Source organism: Vanellus vanellus, assembly GCF_965231255.1.
Source record: "Vanellus vanellus genome assembly, contig: HAP1_SCAFFOLD_35, whole genome shotgun sequence".
Taxonomy (NCBI): Eukaryota; Metazoa; Chordata; class Aves; order Charadriiformes; family Charadriidae; genus Vanellus; species Vanellus vanellus.
In genome coordinates this window covers 2,360,663-2,374,937 of record NW_028128889.1, presented here as the reverse complement: position 1 = coordinate 2,374,937, position 14,275 = coordinate 2,360,663, and the positions used below count along the sequence as shown (strand labels likewise).

Below are 14,275 nucleotides of genomic sequence, written 5' to 3'. Positions count from 1 at the left end.
GAAACGGGCGAGGTGCCTGAGGACTGGAGGAAAGCAAATGTCACTCCAGTCTTCAAAAAGGGCAAGAAGGAGGACCCGGGTAACTATAGACCGGTCAGCCTCACCTCCATCCCTGGGAAACTGATGGAACAGCTTATCCTTGGTGCCCTCTCAAGGCATATCAAGGATAAGAGGGTTATTAGGGTCAGTCAGCATGGCTTTTCCAAGGGGAAGTCATGCTTGACCAACCTCATAGCCTTTTATGAGGAAATAACGAGGTGGATGGATGATGGCAGAGCGGTAGATGTGGTCTACCTTGACTTCAGTAAAGCATTTGACACGGTCTCCCACAGCATCTTCATGGCTAAACTGAGGAAGTGTGGACTGGATGACCGGATAATTAGGTGGACTGCGAACTGGCTGAAGGAGAGAAGCCAGAGAGTCGTAGTCAATGGGGCAGAGTCCAGTTGGAGGCCAGTAACCAGCGGAGTGCCTCAAGGGTCGGTACTGGGGCCCATATTATTTAATATATTCATTAATGATTTAGATGAGGGAATTGAGTGTACTATCAGCAAGTTTGCTGATGACACTAAGCTAGGAGGAGTGGCTGACACGCCAGAGGGCTGTGCTGCCATCCAGAGAGACTTGGACAGGCTGGAGATTTGGGCAGGGAATAACTTAATGAAATACAACAAGGGAAAGGGTAGGGTCCTACATCTGGGCAGAAACAACCCCAGGTTCCAGTATAGGATGGGGAGCTACCTGTTAGAGAGCAGTGTAGAGGAAAAGGACCCGGGGGTCCTGGTGGACAGCAGGATGACCATGAGCCAGCACTGCACCCTTGTGGCCAAGAAGGCAAATGGCATCCTGGGCTGTATTAGAAGGGGGGTGGTTAGTAGATCGAGAGAGGTCCTCCTTCCCCTCTACTCTGCCCTGGTGAGACCGCATCTGGAATATTGTGTCCAGTTCTGGGCCCCTCAGTTCAAGAAGGACCGAGAGCTGCTGGAGAGAGTCCAGCGTAGGGCAACTAAGATGATTAAGGGAGTGGAGCATCTCCCTTATGAGGAAAGACTGAGGGAGCTGGGTCTCTTTAGTTTGGAGAAGAGGAGACTGAGGGGTGATCTTATTAGCGTTTATAAATATATAAAGGGGGAATGTCATGAGGATGGAGCCAGGCTCTTCTCAGTAGCAACCAATGATAGGACAAGGGGTAATGGATTCAAGCTGGAACACAAGAGGTTCCACTTAAATTTGAGAAGAAACTTCTTCTCAGTGAGGGTGACAGAGCACTGGAACAGGCTGCCCAGGGAGGTTGTGGAGTCTCCTTCTCTGGAGACATTCAAAACTCGCCTGGACACCTTCCTGTGCAACCTCATCTAGGTGTTCCTGCTCTGACAGGGGGATTGGACTAGATGATCTTTTGAGGTCCCTTCCAATCCCTAGCATACTGTGATACTGTGATACTGTGATACTGTGATACTGTGATACTATCTTAGCCACCAAGTCCTACCAGAAGGTACTTTAACCTTTCTCACGAAGACCTCATTACCTCCTTGCCCCACCCAGAAGTGTCATGCCATATTCCTGCCCTCGGCATTGCATATCCCCACATCACACTGCTCCCTGAAGAGCCCTGAGCAAGGGGTGAGGGACAAGATCTCCTTTCCCAGGGGCTGCAGGTCAGAGCATGGCCCTTTGGCTCAATGTAACACATTCAGGTTACCTCAGCATCAGACCCACCTTTAATTTTCCTTTCCCTACCTGTCATTATTGACTCCTGTTTTCTGCTCTAACGAGCCCCTGGGGAGGCTTTGTTGGTAATGGTCCTCAGTGGGACCCATTAACACTCCAAGAAAGTGTTGGTTTTGCAGATGACATCGAAGTTCTGCTTCTTGAGAAGTTTCTTGCACTTCATCTCAGTGTCTGAGGTTCATGGACTGTGTCTCAAACCCACCAGAGGGGTCATTAAAATGCCTTGGGCTGGTGCTGTGCTGCTGAGCTGGGCCGGGCTCTTGGGACAGAGGGAGCACTTGGTGAGTTGGTGCTGCAGCAGAGAGACAGCTCTGCCCAGGAGCAGCTCCTCTGCAAAGCGCAGCAGGGCTGAGGGAACAGCTTCAGGCACGACGATGAGATGAGCGATGCAGAGAGAGCTTAAAGGCAGTTGGGAGTGGAAGACAGCTGAGAGCTCACAGTGGGAGAAAGCTTCACAGCCCTCTGCACGGTAAGTCTCGGGCTGCAGGGCGCTGCCACCGCAGTGTAGAGGAGGATAAGGGTGTTCTCCGCACAGACAGAGGAGCAGGACTGCCTTGTCCTGGGGATGGCTGCAGGGGTGTGCAGGCGGGTGTGCAGCCAGGGGTGCCCAGGGCTGTCCTTCAGAGCTGGGTCCCTGTGCCCCGGGGGGCTGTGTGCCTGCCCAGGGAGCTTCTGCCCTCAAGGATGTGGCATCCAGGGCAGCAGCTGCCTCATCTGTGGCCATAGCTCCGGCAGAAAAGACTCTCCTGAGCATCCCTCTGTCCCTCCCTGGCCTTGCCTGCCTTTGCAGAACCATTGGGCCATTTCTCCTTGCTTCACCCATCCCTGCTGTTGCTTTTGCTCTCATTTTCAGTTTATTTGTGATGAGGCTGCAGCAGCAGCTCAGTGACTGCTCCTGCAGGTCCTGCCATGCTGATTTGTCCATGGTGCCCCAGCCCCCTTCCAACCTGTGGGTCTCTCGGCAATGCAGTCCATGGTGTGGGGATAAAGCTGACATTTTGTTAAGGACACCGCATCTTCTGGGCATCCAAAAGCTCCCAGCTCTTCCCTGGGGAGGGGAGGTTGAAGATCTACACTTTGAAACCTGGATTCCTCTGCTCTCTCTGTGGTCATCCTCTAGAGCAAAGAGGTGCAAGAAAAAGCAGCAGAGCTTTTCTTCAGCTTTCTTCCGCTGAGCTGAGATGAGTGAGATAGACAGATGGTCTGTCCATCTGTCCAAGACGGATAGACATACCAGCTCTCCCCCTTCTGCGCTAAGGCTCTGTCCTATTGCCTCCCAGGACTCGCAAAATAGTGCTTGTAGTGTAATAAATATGCCAGGGATTTTTGTCTTCAGAAATGACTCCTCTGGTGGGACAGGGGTAACAGACAGACTCCTCACTGTCTTTTCCTCCTTCAACAGGCCCCTCTGTTCAGGGGGAACAAATGTCCAACAGCAGCTCCATCACGGAGTTCTTCCTCCTGGCATTTGCAGACACACAGGAGCTGCAGCTCTTGCACTTCTGGCTCTTCCTGGGCATCTACCTGGTTGCCCTCCTGGGCAACGGCCTCATCATCACTGCCATCGCCTGCGACCACCGCCTCCACACCCCCATGTACTTCTTCCTCCTCAACCTCTCCCTCCTCGACCTGGGCTGCATCTCCACCACTGTCCCCAAAGCCATGGCCAATTCCCTCTGGGACACCAGGGCCATCTCCTACCTGGGATGTGCTGCACAGGTCTTTATGTTTGCCTTCTTGATCTCAGCAGAATATTTCCTTCTCACTCTCATGGCCTATGACCGCTACGTGGCCATCTGCAAACCCCTGCACTATGGGACCCTCCTGGGCAGCAGAGCTTGTGTCCACATGGCAGCAGCTGCCTGGGGCAGTGGGTTTCTCAATGCTCTGCTGCACACTGCACATACATTTTCAATACCTCTCTGTCACGGCATTGCCTTGGACCAGTTCTTCTGTGAAATCCCCCAAATCCTCATGCTCTCCTGCTCAGACTCAGACTACCTCAGGGAAGTTGGTCTTACTGTTCTTAGCACCTGTTTCTTCTCTGTGTGCTTTGTTTTCATTGTGCTGTCCTATGTTCAGACCTTCAGGGTGGTGCTGAGGATGCCCTCGGAGCAGGGACGCCACAAAGCTTTTTCCACGTGCCTCCCTCACCTGGCTGTGGTCTCCCTCTTTATCAGCACTTCATTCTTTGCTTACCTGAAGCCCCCCTCCATCTCCTTCCCAGCCCTGGATTTAGTGATATCATTTCTGTACTCAGTGCTACCTCCAGCAGTGAACCCTCTCATCTACGGCATGAGGAACAAGGAGCTCAAGGATGCCCTGAGGAAAGTGATCCCATGGATCTGGCACCATTAACACACCATTAAAAATAATTTGCCTCCCCTTCTCTGCACGTTTCCCAGGATGTATTTTACACATGGCCTTTAATTTCCGCCCCCCCGCCCCCCCCTTCTGGTAATCATACTTAGAGGTAATTGCTTGGGTTCATAGTCCTTCACTTGGGACTGTGTCCTGTTGCGTCTGACCCTTGAAGAACTGTGTGTCACCTCTTGCCTCCCTGATAGCATCTCTGCAATAAAAGGGGATGTCCTGAGCGTGGCGCCTGAAGGCTGGGTTCTCTACAGTTGTGGTTAACAACAAACCCAAGGAACTGACCTTTCCAAGTGTTTTGCACCTTTTCCTTTTTTTGGGGGGGAATAAACTCATGGTATAACTGCGTTCTGTTAGATACCAAGCACTTAATTAAAGGGTCTCTTCTTGGTCTCCAGGGGCAGCGGAAATAGTCAAAAAGTGCCTGGTCACCTTCCTCAGGCTGTCACAGGTGATGGGGCTGATGGCAGATGTCAGTCCATGTGGAAGGGAATCTGGAGTGGTCAGGGGAGGATGGGGACACTCCATGTGCTCTGGGGTGGGAAGGGAATGGAGACTCAGAAGGAAAAACACCCTCTGAAATTAAGTCCCCTCGGGAGAAAGCACTAAAGTCAAGTGCCCACGAATGAGGACTCTGCCATGCTGTGGGAGGCAGTGAAGGGCAGCAGAGCTTGTGTCCACATGGCAGCAGCTGCCTGGAGCAGTGGTTTCCTCCACGCTCTCCTGCACACTGCTAATACATTTTCAATACCTTTCTGCAAAGGCAATAGCCTAGAGCAGTTCTTCTGTGAAGTTGCCCAGATCCTCAGGCTCTCCTGCTCAGAGACACACTATCTCAGGAAAGCTGGGCTTTTTTTACTTAGTGCCTGTTTATTCTTTGTGTGTTTTTATTTTCATTGTGCTCTCCTATGTGGAGATGCTAAGGGCCGTGCTGAGGATGCCCTCGGAGCAGGGACGGCACAAAGCCTTTTCCATGTGCCTCCTTCCCCTGGCTGTTGTGTCCCTCTTCCCCAGCACTGCCATGTTTGCCTACCTGAAGCCCCCCTCCATCTGCTTCCCAGCCCTGGACCTGGTGGTGGCAGTTCTGTACTCAGTAGTGCTTCCAGCAGTGAACCCCCTCATCTACAGCATGAGGAACCGGGAGCTCAAGGATGCCCTGAGGAAACCGATTCCCTTGGTCGTATTTCAGCAGGACTGAGCCACCCATCTCTCTTCACAAGTAATTGCCAGTTATTCTCAGGCATCTTCCGTGCCTCGCACATTTGTCCTGTCATTATTGTGTCTGTACACAAATAATTGAATTTATCCCACTTCTCCAGTGGCACCGACCCACTCTATCTGACCCAGAGGCCTTCTTTCAATGTGTCGATCGCTATGTCAGAGCTGGCCTCCCATGTAGCCGCTAATAAAAGGGGATGTCCTCAGTGCACTGTCCAAAGACTGAGATCTTCTTCCTTTAGCTGGAGTCAGGAATACCCACAAGGAATTGCACGCTAAAAGGGTCAGATGCTGTGCTTGGGGTCTCCATGGGCTCATGGGGATGAGCTCATTGGGCGATGTGTTAGGGAGGGAGGGCTTGACTCAGCTCGCATTTGTGGTTGCACAGTGCCACTGGAGATGGTGAATGGCCAGGACACATCTGCTCCCGACTCTCCCACATGTGACAGGGCTGCTGACAGTTGCCCATCGTCCTGTCTCCCGCCAGGAGAGCACAGGGCATATTCACAGACACCCTGTGCTGGGGGGTGGGCAGCAAATGCAACTTCCAAAAGCCAAGTGGAGTCTCCTAAAGGTAAAGGGCTAAACCAAAGAATACACAGGCTATTGATGGCTCTGCAATCCCAAGAGAGGCAGGGGAGGCACAGCGGGTGCAGGGAAGGGAGCCTGGAATGTGATTCACATCACCTCCAATGAAGAGCCACGGCCTGGATCTAGGGACACATGTGAACGCATTGTGACTTTCTGAAAAACCCCATGATTGCTCCGAGCACCTGCACAGCCACAGATCCCCGGGCAGTGTGTTCTCACATGCAATGATCCCCAGGGCTGATGAGGATGCTGGCAACCCTTCTCTCTGTCCCCGACAAGTTACTGTGCCCTTCGGCGGGGCTCGGGCTGTGTTGTGAATGCCCAGAGCTCTGCAGTACCGTTGTCCTTGGTCTGGTGGGGATAGGGTTAATCTTTGCAAGGAGCTGGCATGGGACATGTGCTAATCAGTACAACAACGGTGCATCAGCTGCAATATCGCACTAACCAAGACTCTCGGATTCCCATCCATAAGCTGATTTGTCAACTAGAGACTCAAGCAGTCATCAAGACCCACTCACCCTTTAATGGTCCCATATGGCCAGTGCGAAAATCTAATGGAGAGTGGAGGCTAACAGTGGACTATCATGGCCTGAATGAAGTCACGCTGCCACTCATCACTGTAGGAGATGACTTGTAAATTCCCTGAAGCAAATGGTGAGAGACCAAAGACAGGGGAGGCCCTCTGAGACTCACTGAGGAACGTCTCAAACACTCTCAAGTACCTTGAGATATGGCTGCAGCCAAGGGGTGGATAATGTGGAGTCTGGATAATGGAGGCCTTGTGCTCAAAGAACTGATATGGCTAACACTTGCTTCTCTCTTGTGTCACTCAGGAGAAAAAACTCATCTCGATAACGCAGAATTCATCTGTGTGTGGGGAAGTCTTGTGAAGACAGGGCTTTCTGCTCAACTTGTGAAGATTGTTAGTTCTCTGTTTTCGTGGCCATTGTGTCTGATTAACAACCTTTGCCTCATTATCCACAAAATGCATATTAAACTTCACACCCCAGCATATGCTCATGAAGATTATCGAGATCATGCTAAACATACATGACTATAGGACTCTTCTCTCCACCCAAATCATGCTACACGTCACTCAGTGGGGAAGGAAACCTGAGCAGGTCATACTGATACTGAGAACATAAAAGGGGAAAATAATTGCACCTAGGGAGATGTTTTTCCTTGGGGATACACAGAGGGGCGCTTCTACAACCCAGAGACCCCCGTTGGCTGGACAAATTCTGGAACCAGATCCAGTGATCTCCTTCTCTCTTTCTCTTTTTCCCTATCCCTCTGTTTCTCTTTCTTTTCCCTTTTTCTTTTAAAGTTAAGTACATCACGCAAGGCGCACTTTGCCACTTGAAATACATTGTTTTACCGTTAGCCATACTTTGTCATATACCTAACCCATTATAGTGGACCTAGTAAAGACATATATTAATCACTGTGGGAATCTAATAAATGTTTCTGTATGGACCCTGAGAGTTGTCTCACCTTACTCCACACCACTGGGGATTTGTAAATCTGAGTCACTTCCCACCCTCTCTCGAGAGTGGGGTGTAACAGCCTCCAAAGCACCAGCTGCCCCCAGGGCTGGCACCATCTCCCCTTCGCCTCTCCCAGCCTCATGGGGAGACACTCTAGTTTGCCCTAATCTGCCTTTTTCTGGGGGCACACGGTGGGTGGAAGGGGATCACCTCTACAGAGACACCCTAGGTGCCCACACTCCCTCAGTCACTCTGATCACTGCCGAGGTACAGCCAGAGAGGACCCAGGTGTCTGGGCACTGGCAGGCGAGAGGGGACACAGACACGGACATGGACACACACACACAAACGCGAAGCGTAGTTTTGCTGAAGGGATTTATTGATCATTAGGGGGGAATAGCCCAGGGCTCCCAGGGGATCAGGTGGGGTCATCCAGGGAAGAACTCATGGTCATGCTGCTGGAGGGGAACAGGGCAAGGGTGTCACCACCAGTTCCTGTCCTGAAAGACAGAGCCCAAAATGAGACCCCCACTGTCGTCTGAGACATGACAGTGGCCTTGTCTGCCATGTTCCCTCTCTGCAGGGAGCTGGGGAAGGAGAAGGGTGCTGAAGCGCTCAACAGACCAAGGACTGGACGTGGCTCTCCTGAGAAACATATCGCAACCAGAGCCCTATGCCCTGTGTGTCATTGCCTTGGGATGCCCCAGGGCATGGGATGACCTCTGTCCCTCTAACACTGGAACATGGATCATGGACAGTCCCCTCGCTTCCCCTCTCCCATACCCAAGTTCTGCCCAACCCAGAGGGCTCAAGGATCCCACGGGGCTCAGCATCCTTTGTGGGGCTGGAGACACCCTGATGCTGCTCACCTAGACATCAACGTCAACAGCCACACGTCTCTGGCGCACCAAGTCCACCACCTGCTCAGCCACAGGAGGCTGGGGAGAAAGGGAGAGTTAGGGACACCCTTGGGTGCACTGGGAGACAGGGGAAAGCAATGGGGTCCTTGGGGAAGGTGCCTCTGAGGAGGAATGGAATACATGAGTTTGTATGGTGGTGCATAGTGTGCAGTGGGGGTCTGGGGAAGGGGCCCACTTGGGTGCTGGCTGTGTACTGGGGCATCCTGAGGTGTACTGGATTGTAATGGGAGGGATGGGAATGCAGTGGGGGCCCTGGGGAAGGGGGCCTCCCTGGAAAAAGAGTGGGGTGCAGGTGTGTTTTCTGGGGTTCAGTGGGGTGCAGCGGGGTGTACAGGGCTATGTTTGGACACCCTGGAGTTTTGTGGCCCTGGGAGGAGAGGGTCCAGGGCCAGCAGAACTCGTGGTACCTACCTCAGACCTCTTCACTCGCCCAAAACTATACCCGTACTGTAGAGAGAACATGAGACCTCACTGGTCACTGGGATGTCCTTGGTCCCAGCAAGGAACGGGAGGGCGAAATTGCCCTCCCATTCCTCAGACTGGATGTCCTCAAAGTCAACCCCACTACTTACATCCAGGTCATAACTTCCACTTGCATCGAAGAATGCCTAAGAAAGGAGAGTGAATGGGTGGTCTGGATTGGACCTTGGTGGGACTGTGAGTGGGGCACAGGTGTCTCCAGTTCCCCCAGGCCCACAGCTTCCTCCTGGTCTGGTCCATCCCTTCTGCTCCTCCCAGCTCCATTCCTCCAAGTTTCACCTGGGATGGCTGTTCACTCAGGGACCAGAGGCGGGGATGGAGACAAGGATAGTGTGGGGAATTCAAGGCCACCAAAGAGGATGGGGGTGGGGAGGACCCAAAGACGGGGCACTGGGGTGAATTAGTGGACCCCAGAGGGACTGGGCTGGGGGTGTTGAATGGACAGGAACACGTGGAATGGAAGTAACGCATAAAGGAATTCAAGTGGAGGGGATACAGGGACTTCAAGCGAGGTGGTAGGTGGGGGAAGAAGGGAGAGCAATGCAGAGGATCAAAACAAGAGGAATGGGAGAGTGGGGGTTCAAGGAAGGTGATCAGTGGAAACTACTACAGTGGACAGGATGAAAGGCAAAGGACTGAGGGGAACGACAGAAAGAAAAGCAATAGGAACAATTGACAGAATGGTGTTTAGGGACCCTTGATAGAACACAGAGGAGATCCCAGGGAGGTGATGTTGGAGGGTTACAAAAGGATGGGATGAGGAGCACCAAAAAGAGGAGATGTGGGGGCACCAGGACAAGAAACCGGTGGGATCTGATGACCTGCAATGAAGACCTATCCTCCCCCTTGAGTCCCTCCACATGGCACTGGGGACTCACCTGAGCATCTTCCAGGGTGCACAGCAGGATGGTGAAGAGGAGGGCCACACTGAACACTGCAACCTTCATCTTCTTCTGCGATGTGGTGAGTCCTGGGTGAAGCCCGAGAAGGTGAGGGGCAGATTTATCCCTGCCCAGACTCCTCCTTGTCCCTCCCAGCCCCGAGAGCCCAGAGGGCAAAGCCAGGCTTGGCAGAGACACCAGCCCTGGCAACAAGCCCAGCCCCGGCAGAGAGTCAACCCCCGCCTCCGGCATAGATCCCACCACTTTACCCGGCATCACTCTACCTTCCCACCTCGAGCAGCTGCACAGGGAACTGCTCAGGCATCAGCAGGGGGCGATGGGGGGGTGGGCAGTGTGCCCCTGACAGCTGGACATGCTATGGTGAAGACCCACTGCTCCAACACAAAACCATGCTCCAACAGCTCCCCAAACACAGACCTCCCCCCATCTCCCAGTGCCCCTCACCTCCCAGCACTGCCATCTCCCAGTGACGCCTGCCTCCTGGGCCAGTCTTTCCCTCTGGGACTCCCCCAGAGATGCCTCCAGCCTCAAACCAGTGGTCTCTGAGTAGACTTCTCTCTGAGTGCTATCCAGCCCCTTCGGGTAAACACGGGGCTGGGACTGACTCTCTCCTTGGAGTACCGGGGATCCCCGGGATTAGGGAACGCTGAGTGGTGGGGGGACAATTGTGGAAACGGGGACAGCCAGGAGAATGGGTTCTTCAGTCCCTGGAGGCAATGGGGAGCACTGGTGAATGCTGGGCCCCTGGAGATGAGGGTTGAGCTTGGGGGAAGTACTGGGTACTCGCAGTGCCCAGCTCCAGCCCACTCCATTCCCCTTGCACTGTGGCCCCAAACTGGTACAGTTCCCAGCCACGGCCTTCCCAGAGCACAGAACAGAGGGAAAAATCACGTGCCCTCCAGACAGCATGGGTCCAACTATGCAGAACTGCCCCCACACAGTGGGTCCCAGTGACCCCATCCCCGGCACAGATCTGGCTACAGCCCTTTCCCTGGCTGGAACTTGGCCACAGCTCATCAGAGGCCCTTGTCCTCACAGAGTGTCCCTTCCATGCCCTCGTCATCTTCACAGCCCAGTGCTGTCACTGAGCAGGATGTGGCCGTACAAAGGGATACAATGAAGGAGGCCCTTGTGCCCGGGCAGCCACCCGCAGCTAATTGTGGGGAAAGAGCTCTCCTGGCAAGAGGAGGGATGTTTGCCTGGGGGCTGGAGCTGTCTCCCCAGGGGCACTGCGTCCCTTTCCCTCTCCCCCCTGCCTGCCCTGCAGCTTTCCCCAGCTTTCCAGGGGGGTTTCCTTCACAGCACCCCTGGCCCACACATCACCATCCCGGGGGCCCTGCACAGCACCCTCTGGCCAGTGTGGGGCAGGGGCAGTGTGCGGTTGTACACAAGTGGTTCAGCTCTCCCCTCTCAGTGGGGAGGGCCGCTGGGTGAAGCTGCTGGCCTGGCTCGCATAAGCCAAGCAAGACCTTCTCCAGCAATGCGGTATCAATGCACCGTTCTTTCCAGTTGTGACACGCACGGGATCGGCCATCACTGCTCCCTTCAAGGATGCAACTGCCCCAAACAGCAGAGGGAATAGCTGGTGCCTCTGTCAGCAGGGACATCCTCCTAATGAAGATGGGCGTATTTTGGATCAAGAAGCTCAGGCACCCCTGCTTTGCCTCCTGTAGATGCACAGAACTGGAAGGAGAGAGCGACAAAAGGACAGGCATTTATGGATTTCTGCATCCCAGGAAGACCAGTATTTTTCCTGGTGATGTGAGCTAGCACTGGGAGGCCAGTAAAGGTCTCAGTCAGGAGATGCAGCATGTATTCACTTGCCTCTTGGTGTAGCTGATGGTCAGAAGTAACCTCATGGAATGACTATCAAATCCACCAGCTGCACTGAGCCACAGCAGCATTGAAGGCATTGGACTCCGGGCCCCTACTGAGTTCATGGGACATCAACATTATGACAGCACATCCATGGATACTTTGTAAGGCGGACATGTTCCTCTGCAAACTCATCCTCCGAGTGTTGTGTGCCACTAATTCAAGCTACCGCACTGTGCTTCCCAATTGCCCTTCCAAAACCATCCAGCAGTCCATTCACATGTCTGAAAGTAAGAGAGTGCTCTATTTGAGTTCTCTGTCTGTGAGGGGGTGAGGCTAATTTATTTTTATGAGACATAAGCTGGGGATCAAAGGCTGATGGTAAAAATCTGGTTTAGGTTTAGTGGGAGGTTTGCCTGAGTTTCAGTGAATCCAAGGTGTCACTGGTTTTGTTCCATGTCCCATGATGATACTGACTCCTGCCACAACTAAAGAAAGACTGTGCTGTTTTATCCACGTGAAAAGAGATAAATAGAAATACACTGATAAGTGGTTCACGAGAACTGTGAATGGCTCAGATTCTTCCATGACATTCTCTGTCATTATTAAGGCTTATGGGTACGGTTCTATATTTACGGGACACTAACTATAAATAAGAGATCTGCTGTGGATCAGCTGTGAAAAGATTTAAGGCAACTGACTTGAATATTTGCTTTGGAAATTGCCTGAAGAGCAGTCAGTCACCTGGAAGGTTTTCATTTTGACTGCTTCTGCTTTGTGTGTTACTTATCAGATAGCTAAGTGACTGAGTGTTGAATTATTTATCATCTTTAAATATATTGTGATGTTATTTGTATTCTGAAGCTATTTTGAAAAGAACTGATGCACTTTTATACTTGAGAAATACTGACTTAGGAGAGGTCAAGGCTGCTGAGTTCAATTCAAATCAGGTGGATAGCATTTGATGGGCACTGAACCTTAAAGGTGCTCTTCAGGAAGATCCCATCTGCTGTTTAATGACACCTAAAAGGACGCGGTCATGTTTAGGTAAGAGTAGCCTATTGGAAAAGTGTAATGTCACGAGGTTGCCAGCTTGACAAAGAGGTGGACAAGAGACTTTACAAGGTTGGTCTAAAGTGTAGCTAATCCTACTTGTGCTGTCTCCCTCAACCTTCTCTGAGCAGGGCTGAGAGCAATTGTGGAGGTTTCTCTGTTTTTCCTGCAGTCACTTCTGTGAGGCAGTGGAATTTGTCCCGCATTTGTTTTCCAAAATCAGTTCTAGTACGGTTGCTGTCCTCAGGCTTTGACCTGCAGTGAGGTATCCCGTTGTTTTACAGAGGGAAAGGGGTTATTTCCCTCTGCAAAAGAAGGAAAAGAAACGTTCATGTACTGCTTCTTTGGTGGAAACACTTGGTTCATCCATTCATCTTGAACATGTATATAGGTTTGGAGCTTGAGCAATCACCCCAGCTCTCCTCTCCAGCATTTGGAGATGCATCTTCCCCTGCCCCATTGGAGGAACCCCAGGGATGGAGGCAGGGAGGGAGAGGGAGACCAACAGAGGCAGGAACGAAAGGGGAGGAGAAGGGATGGGGGTAGAAGGAGAGGGGAGAGGCCGCTCTGCAGCGCTGGAAGTGTGTCAGTGGGGACAGACGGACAGTGAGGGCCGTGTTTTCCCCACGGTTACGTCTTGCTCCATCACCCAATCAGCTCTAAGCCTCACTCCTGCAGGACTCCCCTCTCACCAGGCTTTGACGAAGGACAGCTACACCCCGGGTGTCAGGCTGCTCCCCCAGGACGAAACCTCTGGGCTCCAGTGTGTGGGGACCCCCAGGATGTGCTTCTCCCCAGTGCCCCCGGCACTGCCCTCCTCTGTGGGCTCTGCCCGCTGCCAGGGCTGGAGGGAGCCCCGGCATCCAGGATGCTTTATCCCCCCTGACTCCCCCCAGTTGGGCCCTCTTGTGAAGCACCAAGCTTGCTGATGGGGCTCCTGGTGCCATGGGCGCTGGGCAAACAGACCTTATCAGTGATGCTACGGGGACAAACATCCCTCCTCTTGCCAGGATAAATCTGTCCCCACAATTAGCTGTGGGTGGCTGCCTCGGGACAAGTGCTTCCTTCACCATGTCCCTTTGAACGGCCACATCCTGCTCAGTGACAGCACTGGGCTGGGCAGAGGACGAGGGCATGGAAGGGACACTCTGTGAGGACAAGGGCCTCTGGTGAGCTGTGGCCAAGTCCCAGCCAGGGAAAGGGCTGTAGCCAGATCTGTGCCGGGGATGGGGTCACTGGGACCCACTGTGTGGCGGCAGCTCTGCAGAGTGGGACTGATGCTGTCTGGAGGGCATGAGATTTTCCCCGCTGCTCTTTGCTCTGGAGAGGCCGTGGCTGGGAACTGTACCAGTTTGGGGCCCGCAGCACAAGGGAAATGGAGTGGGCTGGAGCTGGGCACTGCGAGTACCCAGTACTTCCCCCAAGCTCAACCTTCAACTCCCAGGACCCAACACACTCACCAGTGCTCCCCATTGTCTCTAGTGACTGAATATGCCAGTCACCCAGATATCCCCATTGCCCGTGCACCCAGTTGTCCTCTGTAGGGTGTGCAGCTGTCAGGGGCTCATGCCCTCACCACCCGCTGATGCCTGAGCAGTTCCCTCTGCAGCTGCCCCAGGCGGGAAGCTGGAGTGATGCCGGGGAAGGTGGCTGGATCGGTGCCAGAGGCGGTGGTCAATATGTACCAGGGCTGGGCTTGTTGCCA

General features: G+C 53.1%; 1 long non-coding RNA gene across 1 annotated transcript; it reads right to left on the bottom strand.

The window, feature by feature from the left end:
• Positions 1-8,738: 8,738 nt before the first annotated feature.
• Positions 8,739-9,763, bottom strand: LOC309683985. Its single transcript, XR_014270252.1, has 3 exons — positions 9,679-9,763; positions 8,893-8,928; positions 8,739-8,767 (listed from the first exon to the last, which is right to left on the bottom strand). It is a non-coding gene; the product is annotated as an uncharacterized lncRNA (long non-coding RNA).
• Between the last annotated feature and the right edge of the window lie 4,512 nt (positions 9,764-14,275).